Source organism: Bos grunniens, chromosome 28 (genome assembly GCF_055505025.1).
Source record: "Bos grunniens cultivar Pamir isolate PY7600 chromosome 28, Bosgru_T2T1.0, whole genome shotgun sequence".
Classification (NCBI taxonomy): Eukaryota; Metazoa; Chordata; class Mammalia; order Artiodactyla; family Bovidae; genus Bos; species Bos grunniens.
This window is the reverse complement of record NC_141192.1, coordinates 26,338,206-26,356,840: the sequence shown is the minus strand read 5'-3', so window position 1 is coordinate 26,356,840 and position 18,635 is coordinate 26,338,206. Positions and strand designations below refer to the sequence as shown.

Genomic DNA, 18,635 nt, shown 5'->3' with positions numbered 1-18,635 from the left:
TGAAAACAGTCCCTGGCACATGTGTTGTGGGCTAAATTATTGTTATTTATTATGTTATTTTTATTATTGTCTATAATGTCTATTACCCACTAGGGAACTGCCATACTAGCTCTCAGCATCTGTTTTGTTGTTGTCATCATGGAAAATGGTTTTATTTTTTCCAGCTTTATTGAGATATACTTGACATATAACATTGTGAAAGTTCAATGTATGCAATACATTGACTTGCTACTACGCATATATTGCAAAATGATTACCACAATAGTGTTAGTTAATCCTTCTGTCACTTTACGTAATTACCATTTCTTTTTTTGGTGAGGACATTTAAGATCTACTCTGTTAGTAACTTTCAAGTGTCTAGTACAATACTGTTATTTATAATCACCATGCTGTACCTTAGATCCTCAGAACTTACTCATCTTACATCTGGAACATTGTACCCTTTGATCAACGTCTCCCCATTTCCCCCACACTCCAGGCCCTGGTGACCACCATTTGGTTCTCTTTTCTTTTGGTATCCTTATCTGGCTTTGGTATCAGGGGAATGCTGGCTTCATAAAATGTATTTGCAAGTGTTTCCTCTACTTCAGTCCTTTGAAAGAGTTTGAAAAGGATTGATATTCATTCTTTAATGTTGAGTAGAATTCATTGGGGAGATCATCTGATTCTGGGCTTTTCTTTGTTGCAAGATATTAAAATTTTTTTTTTTTAGTTATTTATTTTGGTTGCCCCGGGTCTTAGTTGTGGCATGTGGGCTTCTTAGTTGCAGCACGTGGTCTTCTTAGTTTCGACATGTGGGATCTAGTTCCCCAACCAAAGATTGAACCCAAGCCCACTGCATTGGGTTATGGGGTCTTAGCCACTGGACCACCAGGGAAGTCTCCCTGTTGGGAAATTTTTGATTACTGACTCAATCTTACTTTTCTTTTAAACTTAAAAAAAAATAATTTTATTTATTTTTTGACTGTGCTGGGTCTTCATTGCTGTGTGGCCTTTCTCTAGTTGCAGTAAGCAGTGGCTACCCTCTAGTTGCAGTGTGTGGCTTCACACTGTGGTGGCTTCTCTTGTTGAGGAACTTGGGCTTTCGAGTGCTCAGACTTCAGTAGTGGTGGCTCCTGGGCTCTAGAGCACAGGCTCAATAGTGGTGGCCCATGAGTTTAGTTGTTCCACAGCATGTGGGATCTTCCAGATCAGGGATTGAACCTGTGTCTCTTGCATTAGCAGGCGGATTCTTTACCACTCAGCTACCAGGAAAGCCTCCTCAATCTTACTTGCTAGTTATTGTTGTTCAGTCCTAAGTCGTGTTCAACTCTTTGTGAACCCATGACCTGCAGGACGCCAGGCTTCCCTGTCCTTCACTACCTTCCGGAGTTTGCTCAAACTCATGTCCACTGAGTCAGTAATGCCAGCCAACCATCTCATCCTCTATCGCCCCTTTCTCCTCTTGCCCTCAATCTTTTCTGCCATCAGGGTCTTTGCCGATGAGTCGGTTCTTTGCATCAGGTGGCCAAAGTATTGGAGGCTCAGCATTAGTTCTTCCAATGAATATTCACGGTTGATTTCCCTTAGGATTGACTCGTTTGATCTCCTTGCTGTCCAAGGGACTCTCAAGAGTCTTTTCTAGCACCACAACTGGAAAACATCAATTCTTTGGAACTCAGGCTTCTTTTGGCCCAACTCTTACATTCATACATGACTACTGGGAAAACCATAGCTTTGACAATATAGACCTTTGTTGGCAAAGTGATGTCTCCACATTTTAATACACTGTCTAAGTTTGTCATAGTTTTTCTTCCAAAGAGCAAGCATCTTTTCATTTTGTGGCTGCAGTCACCATCTGCAGTGATTTTGAAGCAAAGAAAATAAAACCTGTTACTTTCCACTTTTTCCCTACCTATTTGCCATGAAGTGATTCATGGGGTCGCAAAGAGTCAGACACGACTGAGTGACGGATCTGATCTGATCTGATGGGGCTGGATGCCATGATCTTAGTTTTTGGAATGTTGAATTTTAAGCCAGGTTTTTCACTCTTCTCTTTCACTATCATCCAGAGGCTCTTTAGTCCCTCTTCATTTTGTGCCAGTAGAGTGCTATCATCTGAGGCTGTTGATACCTGAGGTTGTTGATATTTCTCCCAGCAATCTTGATTCCAGCCTGAGTGAGTCATCCAGCCTGGCATTTAGCATGATGTACTCTGCATATAAGTTAAATAAGCAGAGTGACAATATACAGCCTTGAAATAATCATTTCCCAATTTTGAACCAATCAATTGTTCCATGTCCAGTTCTAATTGTTGCTTCTTGACTTGCATACAGGTTTCTCAGGAGATAGGTAAGGTGGTCTGGTATTCCCATCGCTTTAAGAATTTTCCACAGTTTGTTGTGATCCACACAGTCAATGGCTTTAGTGTAGTTAATGAAGCAGATGTGTTTTTGAATCCCCTTGATCCAGGGGTCATTGGTAATTTGATCTCTGGTTTATCTGCCTTTTCTAAATCCATCTTGTACATCTGAAAGTTCTTGGTATATGTACTGTTGAAGCCTACCATAAAGGATTTTGAGCATAATCTTGCTAGCATGGGAAATGATAGCTATTATATGGTAGTTTGAACATTCTTATAGTCCTGTGGTCACTGGTGAGTTTTCCAAATTTGTTGGCATATTGAGTGCAGCACTTTCCCAGCATCATCTTTTAGGATTTGAAATAGCTCAGCTGAAATTCCATCACCTCCACTAGTTTTGCTCTTAGTAATGCTTCCTAAGGCCCACTTGACTTCACACTCCAGGATGTGTGGCTCTATGTGAGTGATCACACCATTGTGGTTATCTGGGTCATTAAGACCTTTTTTATACAGTTCTGTGTATTCTTGCTATCTTTTCTTAATCTTTTCTGCTTCTGTTAGGTCCTTACCATTTCTGTCCTTTATTGTGTCCATCTTTGCATGAAATGCTTCCTTGGTATCTCCGATTTTCTTGACAAGATCTCTAGTCTTTCTCATTCTATTCAGCTCAGTTCAGTTGCTCAGTCATGTCTGACTCTTTGCGACCCCATGGACTGCAGCATGCTAGGGCCTCTCTGTCCATCACCAACTCCTAGAGTTTACTCAAACTCTTGTCCATTGAGTCAGTGATGCCATCCAACCATCTCAATCTCTGTTGTCCCCTTCTCCTCCCGCCTTCAATCTTTCCCAGCATCAGGGTCTTCACATCAGGTGGCCAAAGTATCCCATTCTATTGCTTTCCTCTATTTCTTTGCATTTTTCACTTAAGAATGCTTTCTCCTCTCTCCTTGCTATTCCCTGGAACTCTGCATTCAGTTAGGTAACTCTTTCCCCTTCTCCTTTGCCTTCTGGTTGTCTTCTTTTCTCAGCTATTTGTAAAGCCTCCTCAGACAACCACTTTGCCTTCATGCATTTCCTTTTCATGGGGATGGTTTTGGTCACCACCTCCTGTACAGTGTTATGAACCTCTGTCCATAGTTCTTCTCTCTACCAGATCTAATTCCTTCAATCTGTTGGTAACCTCCACTGTATAATAGCTGTATGATCTATTAGTTTTTCCTACTTTCTTCTGTTTAAGCCTGAATTTTACAATAAGGAGCTGATGATTTGAGTCACAGTCAGCTCCAGGTCTTATTTTTTCTGACTGTATAGAGCTTCTCCTTCGGCTGCAGAGAATGAAATCGGTCTGACTTCAGTATTGACCATCTGGTACTGTCCTTGTGTAGAGTCGTCTCTTGTGTTTTTGGAATAGGGTGTTTGTTATGACCAGTGTGTTCTCTTGGCAAAGCTCTGTTAGCCTTTGTGCTGCTTCATTTTGTATTCCATTTTGTACTCATTAATAGTATGTTTAGATTTTCTATTGATTATGATTTATTCATTCTTGGTAGGTTGTATATTTCAGGGAAGTCTATCTATCTCTTCTAGTTTATCCAATTTTTGGTGTATAATTGTTCATAGTAGTGTCTTATGATCCTGATCCTTTGTATTTCTGTTATCAATTGTAATGTTTCCTCTTTCCTTTCTGATTTTTTTTTTTTAATCTTCTCTCTATTCGTGTTAGTTTCTTTCTAAAGGTTTGTCAATTTTGTTAAGTTTTTCAAAAAATCTCTTTCATCTTTTCTGTTGTTTTTCTGGCCTGCATTTATTTCTACTCTGATTTTTGTTATTTCTTTTATTCCGCTAACTTTGTAGCCTTGGGCTTTCTTACTCTGGACTTAGAAAAAAAAATATGCACTCCTAATTGCATCTTTGTTACAGATGAATTGCTGTTTAATACAGTAAGTCATCTCAGAGGCCACTGTGATATCAGGAAGATCAGATCAGATCAGATCAGATCAGTTGCTCAGTCGTGTCCGACTCTTTGAGACCCCATGAATCCCAGCACGCCAGGCCTCTCTGTCCATCACCAACTCCCGGAATTCACTCAGACTCACGTTCATTGAGTCAGTGATGCCATCCAGCCATCTCATCCTCTGTCATCCCCTTCTCCTCCTGCCCCTAATCCCTCCCAGCATCAGAGTCTTTTCCAATGAGTCAACTCTTCGCATGAGGTGGCCAAAGTACTGGAGTTTCAGCTTCAGCATCATTCCTTCCAAAGAAATCCCAGGGCTGATCTCCTTCAGAATGGACTGGTTGGATCTCCTTGCAGTCCAAGGGACTCTCAAGAGTCTTCTCCAACACCACACTTCAAAAGCATCAGTTCTTTGGCGCTCAGCTTTCTTCACAGTCCAACTCTCACAACTATACATGACCACTGGAAAAACCATAGCCTTGACTAGACGGACCTTTGTTGGAAAAGTAATGTCTCTGCTTTTGAATATGCTATCTAGGTTGGTCATCACTTTTCTTCCAAGGAGTAAGCGTCTTTTAATTTCATGGCTGCAGTCACCATCTGCAGTGATTTTGGAGCCCCCAAAAATAAAGTCTGACACTGTTTCCACTGTTACCCCATCTATTTCCCATCAAGTGATGGGACTGGATGCCATGATCTTCATTTTCTGAATGTTGAGCTTTAAGCCAACTTTTTCACTCTCCTCTTTCACTTTCATCAAGAGGCTTTTGAGTTCCTCTTCACTTTCTGCCTTAAGGGTGGTGGCATCTGCATATCTGAGGTTATTGATATTTCTCCCGGCAATCTTGATTCCAGTTTGTGTTTCTTCCAGCCCAGCATTTCTCATGATGTACTCTGCATAGAAGTTAAATAAACAGGGTGACAATATACAGCCTTGACGAACTCCTTTTCCTATTTGGAACCAGTCTGTTGTTCCATGTCCAGTTCTAACTGTTGCTTCCTGACCTGCATACAGATTTCTCAAGAGGCCAGATCAGGTGGTCTGGTATTCCCATCTCTTTCAGAATTTTCCACAGTTGATTGTGATCCACACAGTCAAAGGCTTTGGCATAGTCAATAAAGCAGAAATAGATGTTTTTCTGGAACTCTCTTGCTTTTTCCATGATCCAGCAGATGTTGGCAATTTGATCTCTGGTTCCTCTACCTTTTCTAAAACCAGCTTCAACATCTGGAAGTTCACGGTTCACGTATTGCTGAAGCCTGGTTTTGAGAATTTTGAGCATTATTTTACTAGCATGTGAGATAAGTGCAATCGTGCGATAGTTTGAGCATTCTTTGGCATTGCCTTTCTTTGGGACTGGAATGAAAACTGACCTTTTCCAGTCCTGTGGCCACTGCTGAGTTTTCCAAATTTGCTGGCATATTGAGTGCAGCACTTTCACGGCATCATCTTTCAGGATTTGAAATAGCTCAACTGGAATTCCATCACCTCCACTAGCTTTGTTCGTAGTGATGCTTTCTAAGGCCCACTTGACTTCACATTCCAGAATGTCTGGCTCTAGGTCAGTGATCATACCATCGTGATTATCTGGGTCGTGAAGATCTTTTTTGTACAGTTCTTCTGTGTATTCTTGCCATCTCTTCTTAATATCTTCTGCTTCTGTTAGGTCCATACCATTTCTGTCTTTTATTGAGCTCATCTTTGCATGAAATGTTCCTTTGGTATCTCTGATTTTCTTGAAGAGATCCCTAGTCTTTTCCCATTCTGTTGTTGTCCTCTATTTCTTTGCATTGATCGCTGAAGGAGGCTTTCTTATTGCTTCTTGCTATTCTTTGGAACTCTGCATTCAGATGTTTATATCTTTCCTTTTCTCCTTTGCTTTTCACTTCTCTTCTTTTCACAGCTATTGAGATGGTAAAGTAAAAAGCTGTGAAATAGAATCCCACTGCTGTGTCAAAAGCAGTTCTATGGTTCACTGCCTTTTGGGACTCTATACTCAAGCAAAGAGATCTGGTGAAAGCTGCAAGGGAAGAATCCCAATGTAATGTCCCAGAACTGACTGATAGATGAAGGTAGAAACCTCAGGGCCCCAGAGACCCAGGGGATCAAATAGAAGTATGGATGTGAACTTCAGTGTTGGGATGACTTGGGCCAATTGTGGTTTGCTTGGCTGTTAATTTCTCTGCATGAATCCTAGGAAGTGTTTCATTAAGAAGTCTATGAGGAATTCTGTCTTTATCTGCCCTTCTCTCTGTCTGGAGCATTTAAAGACCTTCATCTTAATCCTATTTCAATTAATGTTCAATGAAATTGTATTTGAAGTGGTTTTAGTTTACCATAACACTTTTTAGTGTTCCTTTGAAAAATCTGCTTCTAGAATAAGTTATTTGAAAACTGTGCTTCTGGAAGAGGAGAAATAAAATTTTCATCTCATGGTCAATTTACATTTCAGTGTTTTAAAAAAGCTGTGCAGAGTACATCATGCAAAATGCTGGACTGAATGAAGCACAGGTTGAAATCAAGATTGTCAGGAGAATTGTGCATAACCTCAGATATGCAGGTGACACCACACTTATGACAGAAAGTGAAGAGGTACTAAAGAGCCCCTTGATGAAGGTGAAAGAGGAGAATGAAAAAGCTAACTTAAAACTCAGCATTAAAAAAACTAAGATCATGGCATCCATTCCCATCATTTCATGACATATAGATGGAGAAACAATGGAAACAGTGAAAGACTTTATTTTCTTGGGCTCCAGGATCACTGTGGACTGTGGACTGTGAAGGCAGCCATGAAATTAAAAGATGCTTGCTCCTTGGGAGAAAAGCTATGACAAACCTAGACAGTGTATTAAAAAACAGAGATATTACTCTGCCAACAAAGGTTCATATAGTTAGAGCTATGGTTTTTCTAATAGTCATGCATGGATGTGAGAGTTGGACCATAAAAAGAAGGCTGAGCACCGAAGAATTGATGCTTTTGAATTGTGGTGTTAGAGAAGAGTCTTGAGAATCCCCTGGACTTCAAGGAGATCTAACCAGTCAGTCCTAAAGGAAATTAGTCCTGAATATTCATTGGAAGGACGGATGCTGAAGCAGAAACTCTAATATTTTGGCCATCTGATGAGACGAGACAACTCATTGGAAAAGACTCTGATGCTGGGAAAGACAGAAAGTAGGAGGAGAAGGGGATGATAGAGGGTGAAATGGTTGGATGGTTTCACTGACTCAGTGGACATGAGTTTGAGCAACCTTCGGGAGATGCTGAAGGACAGGGAAGCCTGGCATGCTATAGTCCATGGGGTTGCAAAGAGTCAGCCAGGACTGAGTGACTGAACAAAAACAATGTTTCTAGAAATCATGTTTTAGTATCAAATGCATCTTTAATTTTTAATGTAAGATAATGCCAAAGGTAGGGTCTGTGATTCAGATTTTCACTAAATGAAAAATTTTCCCAGGATAAAGCAAATGCCTATATCAAGAGAAGCCATTTTAATTCTCATTTTAAGCCCTTCAGTAGTGTTATTGGCCATATGGAAAAGTTTCGAAGTCAAGTAGCTGTATGTGCTCTTGGGTAAATTAGTCTCTTTGAAACTTAGTTTCTTCATACATCAGAGGGTGCCCATGGTGATTGTGAGCATACTACAGTACCTGTTCAGTTCCCCTTTCTTCTTTTTTTGTTATGATATTTTTAAAGGAGCAGTTTTAGGTTCACAGCAAAATTGATGGGAAGGTACAGAGACTTTCCATTTCTCTCCTGCCCCCACACTTACATAGCCTCTCCTGTTATCAGCATTTCCCACCAGAGTAGTGCCTTTGTTACAGCTGATGATCTGACATTGATACATCATCACCAGAAGTTTATAATTTACATTATGGTTCACTCTTGATATTGTGCGTTCTGTGGGTTTGGACAAATGTATTATGGGATGTATCCATCACTATGGGATCATTCAGAGTATTTTCACTGCTCTAAATCCTCTGTGCCCCACCTGTTCTATCTTACCTCCTGCCACCCCTTGGCAACTCCTGTTTTTCTTATGTCTCTCTAGTTAAATGAATATGTAGCCTTTTCAGATTGGCCCCTTTCACTTAGCATTATGCATTTAGCTTCCTCCATGTGTTTTCATGGCTCAATAACTCATTTCTTTTTCATTTCAGTTAGGTTAGGTTGCTCAATCGTGTCTGACTCTTTGCGACCCCATGAATCGCAGCACGCCAGGCCTCCCTGTCCATCACCATCTCCCGGAGTTCACTCAGACTCATGTCCATCAAGTCAGTGATGCCATCCAGCCATCTCATCCTCTGTCATCCTCTTCTCCTCCTGTCCCCAATCCCTCCCAGCATCAGAGTCTTTCTCAGTGAGTCAACACTTCACATGAGGTAGCCAAAGTATTAGAGTTTCAGCTTTAGCATCAGTCCTTCCAATGAACACTTAGGACTGATCTCCTTTAGAATGGACTGGTTGGATCTCCTTGCAGTCCAAGGGACTCTCAAGAGTCTTCTCCAACACCACACTTCAAAAGCATCAGTTCTTTGGCGCTCAGCTTTCTTCACAGTCCAACTCTCACAACTATACATGACCACTGGAAAAACCATAGCCTTGACTAGACGGACCTTTGTTGGAAAAGTAATGTCTCTGCTTTTGAATATGCTATCTAGGTTGGTCATCACTTTTCTTCCAAGGAGTAAGCGTCTTTTAATTTCACGGCTGCAATCACCATATGCAGTGATTTTGGAGCCCAAAAAAATAAAGTCTGACACTGTTTCCACTGTTTCCCCATCTATTTCCCATGAAGTGATGGGACCGGATGCCATGATCTTCGTTTTCTGAATGCTGAGCTTTAAGCCAACTTTTTCACTCTCCTCTTTCACTTTCATCAAGAGGCTTTTTAGTTCCTCTTCATTTTCTGCCATAAGGTTGGTGTCATCTGCATATCTGAGGTTACTGATATTTCTCCTGGCAATCTTGATTCCAGCTTGTGCTTCTTCCAGTCCAGCGTTTCTCATTATGTACTCTGCATATAAGTTAAATAAGCAGGGTGACAATATACAGCCTTGATGTACTCCTTTTCCTATTTGGAACCAGTCTGTTTTCCCATGTCCAGTTCTAACTGTTGCTTCCTGACCTGCATACAGATTTCTCAAGAGGCCAGATCAGGTGGTCTGGTATTCCCATCTCTTTCAGAATTTTCCACAGTTGATTGTGATCCACACAGTCAAAGGCTTTGGCATAGTCAATAAAGCAGGAATAGATGTTTTTCTGGAACTCTCTTGCTTTTTCCATGATCCAGCAGATGTTGGCAATTTGATCTCTGGTTCCTTTGCCTTTTCTAAAACCAGCTTCAACATCTGGAAGTTCATGGTTCATGTATTGCTGAAGCCTGGCTTGTAGAATTTTGAGCATTACTTTACTAGAGTGTGAGATGAGTGCAGTTGTGCGGTAATTTGAGCATTCTTTGGCATTGTCTTTCTTTGAGATTGGAATCAAAACTGACCTTTTCCAGTCCTGTGGCCACTGCTGAGTTTTCCAAATTTTCTGGCATATTGAGTGCTGCACTTTCACAGCATCATCTTTTAGGATTTGAAATAGCTCAACTGGGATTCCATCACCTCCACTAACTTTGCTCGTAGTGATGCTTTCTAAGGCCCACTTGACTTCACATTCCAGGATGTCTGGCTCTAGGTGAGTGATCATACCATCTTGATTATCTTGGTCATGAAGATCTATTTGTACAATTCTTCTGTGTATTCTTGCCAATTCTTAATATCTTCTGCTTCTGTTCGGTCCATACCATTTCTGTCCTTTATCAAGCCCATCTTTGCATGAAATGTTCCCTTGGTATCTCTAATTTTCTTGAAGAGATCTCTAGTCTTTCCCATTCTGTTGTTTTCCTCTATTTCTTTGCATTGATCACTGAGGAAGGCTTTCTTATCTCTCCTTGCTATTCTTTGGAACTCTGCATTCAGATGCTTATGTATTTCCTTTTCTCCTTTACTTTTTGCTTCTCTTCTTTTCACAGCTATTTGTAAGGCCTCCCCAGACAGCCATTTTGCTCTTTTGCATTTCTTTCCCATGGGGATGGTCTTGATCCCTGTCTCCTATACAATGTAACGAACCTCTGTCCATAGTTCATCAGGCACTCTGTCTATCAGATCTAGTCCCTTAAATGTATTTCTCACTTCCACTGTATAATCATAAGGGATTTGATTTAGGTCATACCTGAATGGTCTAGTGGTTTTCCCTACTTTCTTCCATTTCAGTCTGAATTTGGCAATAAGGAGTTCATGGTCTAAGCCACAGTCAGCTCCTGGTCTTGTTTTTGCTGACTGTATAAAGCTTCTCCATCTTTGGCTGCAAAGAATATAATCAATCTGATTTTGGTATTGACCATCTGGTGATGTCCATGTGTAGAGTCTTCTCTTGTGTTGTTGGAAGAGGGTGTTCGCTATGACCAGTGCATTCTCTTGGCAAAACTCTGTTAGCTTTTACACTGCTTCATTTCGTATTCCAAGGCCAAATTTGCCTGTTATTCCAGGTGTTTCTTGACTTCCTACTTTTGCATTCCAGTCCCCTATAATGAAAAGGACATCTTTTTTGGGGTGTTAGTTCTAAAAGGTCTTGTAGGTCTTCATAGAACTGTTCAACTTCAGCTTCTTCAGCGTTACTGGTTGGGGCATAGACTTGGATTACTGTGATATTGAATTGTTTGCCTTGGAAACGAACAGAGATCATTGTCATTTTTGAGATTGCATCCAAGTACTGCATTGGGACTCTTTTGTTGACCATGATGGCTACTCCATTTCTTCTAAGAGATTCCTGCCCATAGTAGTAGATATAATGGTCATCTGAGTTAAATTCACCCATTCCAGTCCATTTTAGTTTGCTGATTCCTAGAATGTTGACATTTACTCTTGCCATCTCTTGTTTGACCACTTTCAATTTGCCTTGATTCATGAACTTAACATTCCAGGTTCCTAAGCAATATTGCTCTTTACAGCATTGAACATTGCTTCTATCACCAGTTACATCCACAACTGGGTATTGTTTTTGCTTTGGCTCCATCCCTTCATTCTTTCTGGAGTTATTTCTCCACTGATCTCCAGTAGCATATTGGTCACTTACCGACCTGGGGAGTTTCTCTTTCAGTATCCTATCATTTTGCCTTTTCATACTGTTCATGGGGTTCTCAAGGCAAGAATACTAAAGTGGTTTGCCATTCCCTTCTCCAGTGGATCACATTCTGTCAGACCTCTCCACCATGACCTGCCCGTCTTGGGTGGCCCCACATGGCATGGCTTAGTTTCATTGAGTTAGACAAGGCTATGGTCCGTGTGATCAGATTGACTAGTTTTCTGTGATTATGGTTTCAGTGTGTCTGCCCTCTGATGCCCTCTTGCAACACCTACCGTCTTACTTGAGTTTCTCTTACCTTGGATGTTGGGTATCTCTTCACGGCTTCTCCAGCAAAGTGCAGCTGCTGCTCCTTACCTTGGACGAGGGGTATCTCTCACGGCCGCCCCTCCTGACCTTGAATGTGGAGTAGCTTCTCTCCGTGCCCTGCGCCCGTGCAGCCACTGCTCCTTGGACGTGGGGTAGCTCCTCTTAGTGTTGAATAGTAGTGCCTTTCCTGAGCTTAGCACCGTTTATGTATCAATTACCCTACTGAAGACAATTTGGTTGCTTCCAAGTTTAGCACTTATGAACAAAAATCCTATAAACATCTCTGTGCAGGTTTTTCTGTGGACATAAGTCCTCAGCTTTTTGGAGGTAAATACCAAGGAGTGAAATTGCTGGATTATATGGTAAGAGTATATCTAGTTTTGTAAGAAACAGCCAAACTACCTGATGAACTGTCTATACCATTTTGTATTCTCACGAGCAATGAAGGGGAATTCCTGTTGCTTCACACCCTCATCAGCTTTGGTGTTGTCAGTGTTATGACTTTTGGCCATTTTAAATAGGTATATAGTGGTTCAGAGAAGGCAATGGCACCCCACTCCAGTACTCTTGCTTGGAAAATCCCATGGACGGAGGAGCCTATTAGGCTGCAATCCATGGGGTTGCTAAGAGTTGGACACGACTGAGCGACTTCACTTTCACTTTTCACTTTCATGCATTGGAGAAGGAAATGGCAACCCACTCCAGTGTTCTTGCCTGGAGAATCCCAGGGACGGGGGAGCCTGGTGGGCTGCCGTCTATGGGGTCACACACAGTCGGACATGACTGAAGTGACTTAGCATAGCATAGCATAGCATATAGTGGTTTCTTATAGTTGTTCTAATTTGCATTTCCCTGATGATATATAATGTGGAGCATCTTTACATATGCTTATTTGTCATCTGTGTATCTTCTTTGGTGAGGCGTTTGTGAAGGTCTTTGGTCCATTTGTAAAAATTATTATTATTGTCTTTAAAAAACCTTTGTGTATTTTGGATAATAGTCCTTTATCAGATTTGTCTTTTGCAAATATTTTCTCCCAGTCTGTGGCTTGTCTTCTTATTTTCTTGACTGTGTCTTTCACAAAGCAGAAGTTTTAATTTCAATTTTAATGAAGTTCAGCTTATCAATTATTTATTTCATAGACCATGCCTTTGGTATTGTATCTAAAATGTCATTGACATACCCAAGTCTTTCTGGGCTTTCTCCTATGTTATCTTCTAGGAGTTTTATAGTTCTGCATTTTACATGTAGGTCTGTGATCCATTTTGAGTTAATTTTTATGAAGCATGTAAAGTCTTTATCTAGATTTTTTCTTTTTGGTATGTGGATATTCAGCACCATTTGTTGAAAAGACTATCTTTGCTCCTTTGTCAAAGATGAGTTGACTATATTTATGTGTGTCTATTTCTGACTCTATTCAGTTCCAGTTTTTTCCTCCTATAAATTCCTATGCTGTATTCTGTCACCAGCCCAGAAGAAAGGGTTAGCTTTGTTTATGATACTGAGTATGTTGTTCAACTCACACGTCACTGTTTTCAACATAGTATACTATATATATTGTAAAGGATCATCACTTAGGACTTATCAAATTTCCACCAGAATTCAAGGTCCTTGATGAAATATACAAGTAGCATGGTTGTTCTCCTTAAGACACCAAAGTTCTAACAGGAAGAAAAATATCCTCAAGAGCATCTTGTGTCTACTTTTTCTCCCCAAATTATCTAGATTGTATGAGGCAGATAAGGATTTTTCAGGAATACTTAAAGAGAGGGACAGATTCTGTTTCTTTTTCTTTCTCTGCCTATTTCTTTCTGTATTTTGTCTCCATCTGTTTGAATCTTTGTCTTGCATTTACAGTAATATTCCTCTTGTGAAAATTTGCATATGTGGATTTATTTCCAAAAACTTGTCCTAAAACTGTAAGGCTTTCAGTTCACATTTTATATAAGCCTCAGTCAGCATTCATATAAATTTGTAATTACTCTCAATGGAGACAATTTTAAAAAGACATACCTGGGAGTTGGGAGAATAAGGAGGAGGAAAACCAGGTAGCAAAGCAGGAGTAGGAGTTTTTGCTGTACATCCCTGGGTAAGAGCCAGGAAGCTGAGCCAAGGTGCACCTGAGCCAGAGGGCAACTCTCCTGCTTGTGAGCAGGAGGAGGGAGCTGGCAAGGTGAGAGAAACAGTTGGAGCTAGGGCTTGGGGTACTGAGACCTTCTGATATATTTCCAGCCTGGAAGGATCATAATGGCAATAAGGCTGTAAAACCCAGAGCAGGAATAGGAAATCTGAGAAATGCCAATTTAGTTATAAGATAAGATAAACAGTTTACTCAGAAAGTTTCCATCTAAAGGTTCAGACTGTTAGTGGCCTACTCAATACTAGTCTCCCTTATATCCTTAATAAACAGAACCTTCTCTTTGATCAGAGTGGCAGTACATCAATGGAAAACTGCATTACCCAGCATCCTCTGCAGTTAGGGGTGGACATGTGACTAATTCTGGCCAATGGGTATAGGGGAAGTTACTGAGTGGGGGCTTCATGGAAAGTACCTTCAAAAGGGGGCTAATGCAGTCTGCAAGCTTCTTTTGCCCTTCCCCTTCCTGTCTGAAATAGAGTTGTATGGAATTCCCTAATGGTCCAGTGGTTAGGACTCTGCTCTTGCAATGCCAGGGCCTGAGTTCAGTCACTGACTGGGGAACTAAGATCCTGGCAGTGTGGCCAAAAATAAAAGTGGTAAATGCGGTGAATCTTGAGCTTAGAATACATGTGCTAAGGATAGTAGAGAGAAAAATTGGAAGCTGAAATACTAATGGCATCCTGGTACCACCACATCAGCTAGGGAATTAGGAAATGCCTTTTTCTTTCCTTTTATTTTATTTTTTTTAACATCTGAGAACAGCCGTGTCAAAGATGAATGTAATTTCTAATGGAGAGAGATCCTCCATTTCTTAAGCCATCTTTAGACATGGGAAGGAGAAAGTTTCCAGTCTGAGTCATAAAATCATAAAGGTGTTTAAGCTTGAATATAGGACCAGTTAATCTTTTTCTTTCAGGTTAGAACTCTCTGTTTTTCTTTGAGATTATTAAAAAAAAAAATACCCAAGTACTAGTTAAAACAAGACGTTAAAACTAAAGTGTACAAAATGAAAAGTGAGAGTATCTTCTAATTTTACCCTCCAGAGTGTTAACTGTTAACTGGGTTCTGTATTTTTCAAAACATCTTCTCTCCCTCTTTGTATATAAAACATAAACTAATTTAAAAAGTATTCTTGATAAGCATATTTTGTACAAGGAAAATAAATTTGTAAACCTCTTGAGAGAAGAACATGATACTGAAAAATGATTGTGACATTCAATAAATGCAATTAACTACCAGTCCATTCTGACGGAGATCAGCCCTGGGATTTCTTTGGAAGGAATGATGCTGAAGCTGAAACTCTAGTACTTTGGCCACCTCATGCGAAGAGTTGACTCATTGGAAAAGACTCTGATGCTGGGAGGGATTGGGGACAGGAGGAGAAGGGGACGACAGAGGATGAGATGGCTGGATGGCATCACTGACTCGATGGACATGAGTCTGAGTGAACTCCGGGAGTTGGTGATGGACAGGGAGGCCTGGCGTGCTGCGATTCATGGGGTCGCAAAGAGTCAGACATGACTGAGTGACTGAACTGAACTGAAATGGGGAGTATTATACCATGTTAAGATATGTAGAAGGTCACTGATAGTCTCATTTTGCTGAATGATGATTTCAAACCCAAGTTCCTCAGTGTCAGCACATAGCGTGATTTTTTTTTTGCCCAAGGTAGTTTCCTTGTACCTTGGTGGGAGGTTACTGTTCCCAGAAGAAGGGCAGTATTCTGAATAGGCAATAATTTGGATTCTCTATTTTCTTTTGCTCTGTGAAATAAGACTGCATTTTGTTTGACTTGTACCCCTCAAAGCTAGCATTGTTATTGTTTAATTGCTAAGTCATGTCTGACTCTTTACAACTCCATAGTCTATAGTCTGCCAGGCTCCTCTGTCCATAGGATTCTCCAGGTAGGAATACTAGAGTGGGTTGCCATTTCCTTCTTTAGGGATCTTCCCAGCCCAGGGATCAAACCAGAGTCTCCTGTGTTGGCAGGTGGATTCTTGACCAGTGAGCCACCTTGGAATTCCCAAAGCTAGCATAGGACCTCGGAGAAGGCAATGGCACCCCACTCTAGTACTCTTGCCTGGAAAATCCCATGGATGGAGGAGCCTGGTGGGCTGCAGTCCATGAGGTCTCTAAGAGTCAGACACGACTGAGTGGCTTCACTTTCACTTTTCACTTTCATGCATTGGAGAAGGAAATGGCAACCCACTCCAGTGTTCTTGCCTGGAGAATCCCAGGGACGGGGGAGCCTGGTGGGCTGCCGTCTATGGGGTCACACAGAGTCGGACACGACTGAAGTGACTTAGCAGCAGTAGCAGCATAGGACCTAGTATAAGATATGTCTACTGTGTGTTTCTGTCAGTAAGAATTCTATTCAGAAAATGAGGAGAACCAGACAGAGGCAGAGAAGCCCAGGAAAGAGTTCTGATTATTGTTCTGAGACAGGAGTGGCAGTGAGAAAATAAAATTGGGACAGTGAGAAGATAAAATTCATACAGGAGTAATTCCTTCTGAAGTCCCCCCCCACTTTTTTTTTTTTTGTGACCAACTATATAAATATATATGGGCTTCCCTTGTAGCTCAGTTGGTAAAGAAACTTTCTGCAATGCAGGAGACCCAGGTTCGATTCCTGGGTTGAGAAGATTCCCTCAAGAAGGAAATGGCAACTCACTCTAGTATTCTTGCCTGGAGAATCCCATGGACAGAGGAACCTGGCAGATTACAGTCCATGGGGTTGGAGGAGTTGGGACATGACTTAGCGACTAAACCACTACCACCCTATGTATGTATATATGCATGAGAAACTATGCACATGCAGAGGACTCTCTGCAGATCAGACTCTTTACTTTCAGTTTCCAATGACATCAGCTCATCTGGTAGTTGATTATTGGTCTATTTTTGTGTTCTATGTTACAACTATACTTCTACTCTCTATCCCCTGCCTTCAAGGCACATTCTTAATTCTTTTTTTTTTTTCCAAGAGAATTTTATTTTATTTTTTTTAATATATTTTATTTTACTTTTTAACTTTACAATATTGTATTGGTTTTGCCATATATCAACATGAATCCACCACAGGTATACATGTTTTCCCCATCCTGAACCATTCCTCCTCCCTCCCTGTACCATCCCTCTGGGTCGTCCCAGTGCACTAGCCCTAAGCATCCAGTATCATGCATCGAACCTGGACTGGTGACCATTCTTAATTCTTACCTGGCTTTTTACTCAGCAAATTATTCAGTAAACACACAACAGTAAGTTACCACCCATGTTTCTACAGAATATTTTGATTTTTAAAAACATCCCATGTAGTTAATACCAAGTTTTTAGAGCAGACCATATAGGTGTAATTCCATCTTGCAAGAGCGAGAAGGTTAACTTCAAGTTGGATAGACTTTTTTAGTTTTTCATTAATGAGTTCAATCCCTTTTTTATATCAGTGAACTTTTCATATTTCTTGGTTTCTGTGGGTTCATGCTGAGTTAAAAGAAATTTCATGCCACCATTCATTCAACAGTTTTACTTTTCCATTTTTACTTAATGTAGCAGAAAAACACAGACTCTTTCAATCTTGGAAACCTGAGACATCAAAGGACATTTGATGTTCATGGTTTGAATTTCATGATTTTAGAAGACATTGTTCCCTAATGAAAATGGTTCAGAATGAGCTGCTTAAAAATGTAGCAGTGGAACTACTCTGCATGTATTCAAGAAGCTGCTACATTCCATTTGCAGATTTATATTCATCATTTTAATTTAATATTTAAGAGATTTTAGGGGTATCATCATCTCTCAATGTTTATCTTTGCTAAAAAGAAATCTGAGGATTTCCTGGTTGGGTTGACGAAGTATATAATGAAAGCAATTCTTTTCAGCAAATGGCTCTCAGAGGCCACTTGAGAAGACAAAAAACAAAAGCTATAGGAGGTATCAGTATCAGTTCAGTTGCTCAGTCATGTCCGACTCTTTGCAACCCCATGGACTGCAGCAAGCCAGGCTTCCTGGTCCTTCACTATCTCCTGGAGTTTGCTCAAATCCATGTCCATTGAGTCAATGATGCCATCTATACATTACATTCTCTGTCGCCCCCTTCTCCTCCTGCCCTCAGTCTTTCCTAGCATCAGGGTCTTTTCTAATGAGTCAGCTCTTCGCACCAGGTGACCAGAGTATTGGAGCTTCAGCATCAGTCCTTCCAATGAATATTCAGGGTTGATTTCCTTTTTTTTCTTTTTTTGTCCTGGATTATCTATTTTCAACTTGGAATCAGTTGTATGATGTCTTTTTTTTTTTTAGGGCAGAAAGCTGGATTTCCCTGAATCCTCTTCTCTCTTCTAACCCTGAAGCTGGGTTAGAGTTCACCAATGAGGACAGATCAGAAAGAAGAGGTGGGGCCATTATTTACTCTCTAAGGAGGTGCTTAGGGGGAAATAAAGACATGACATTTGAAGCAGCCTTTTGGGGAGCCTCTTGTAAGACGTTCAAGTCTGTGCTATGCTGCTGCTGCTAATCACTTCAGTTGTGTCCGATTCTGTGTGACCCATAGACAGCAACCCACCAGGCTCCCCCATCCCTGGGATTCTGCAGGCAAGAACACTAAAGTGGGTTGCCATTTCCTTCTCCAATGCATGAAAGTGAAAAGTGAAAGTGAAGTCACTCAGTCGTGTCCGACTCTTAGCAACCCCATGCATGGACTGCAGCCTACCAGGCTCCTCCATCCGTGGGATTTTCCAGGCAAGAGTACTGGAGTGGGTCGCCATTGCC

At 40.9% G+C, this 18,635-nt stretch overlaps 1 long non-coding RNA gene across 16 annotated transcripts in view; it reads left to right on the top strand.

Annotated features, from left to right (window-relative positions):
• The window catches only part of LOC147343043 (uncharacterized), a 268,552-nt gene that overhangs the window by 64,991 nt on the left and 184,926 nt on the right, over positions 1-18,635 (top strand). For 13 of the 16 annotated variants that reach the window (XR_015156904.1, XR_015156905.1, XR_015156896.1 and 10 more), the window contains one exon: positions 18,168-18,259. The exons of the other annotated variants lie outside the window; for them this stretch is intronic. This is a non-coding gene — a long non-coding RNA (uncharacterized LOC147343043). The remainder of the gene's footprint in view (positions 1-18,167; positions 18,260-18,635) is intronic. 16 annotated transcript variants of the gene reach the window in all.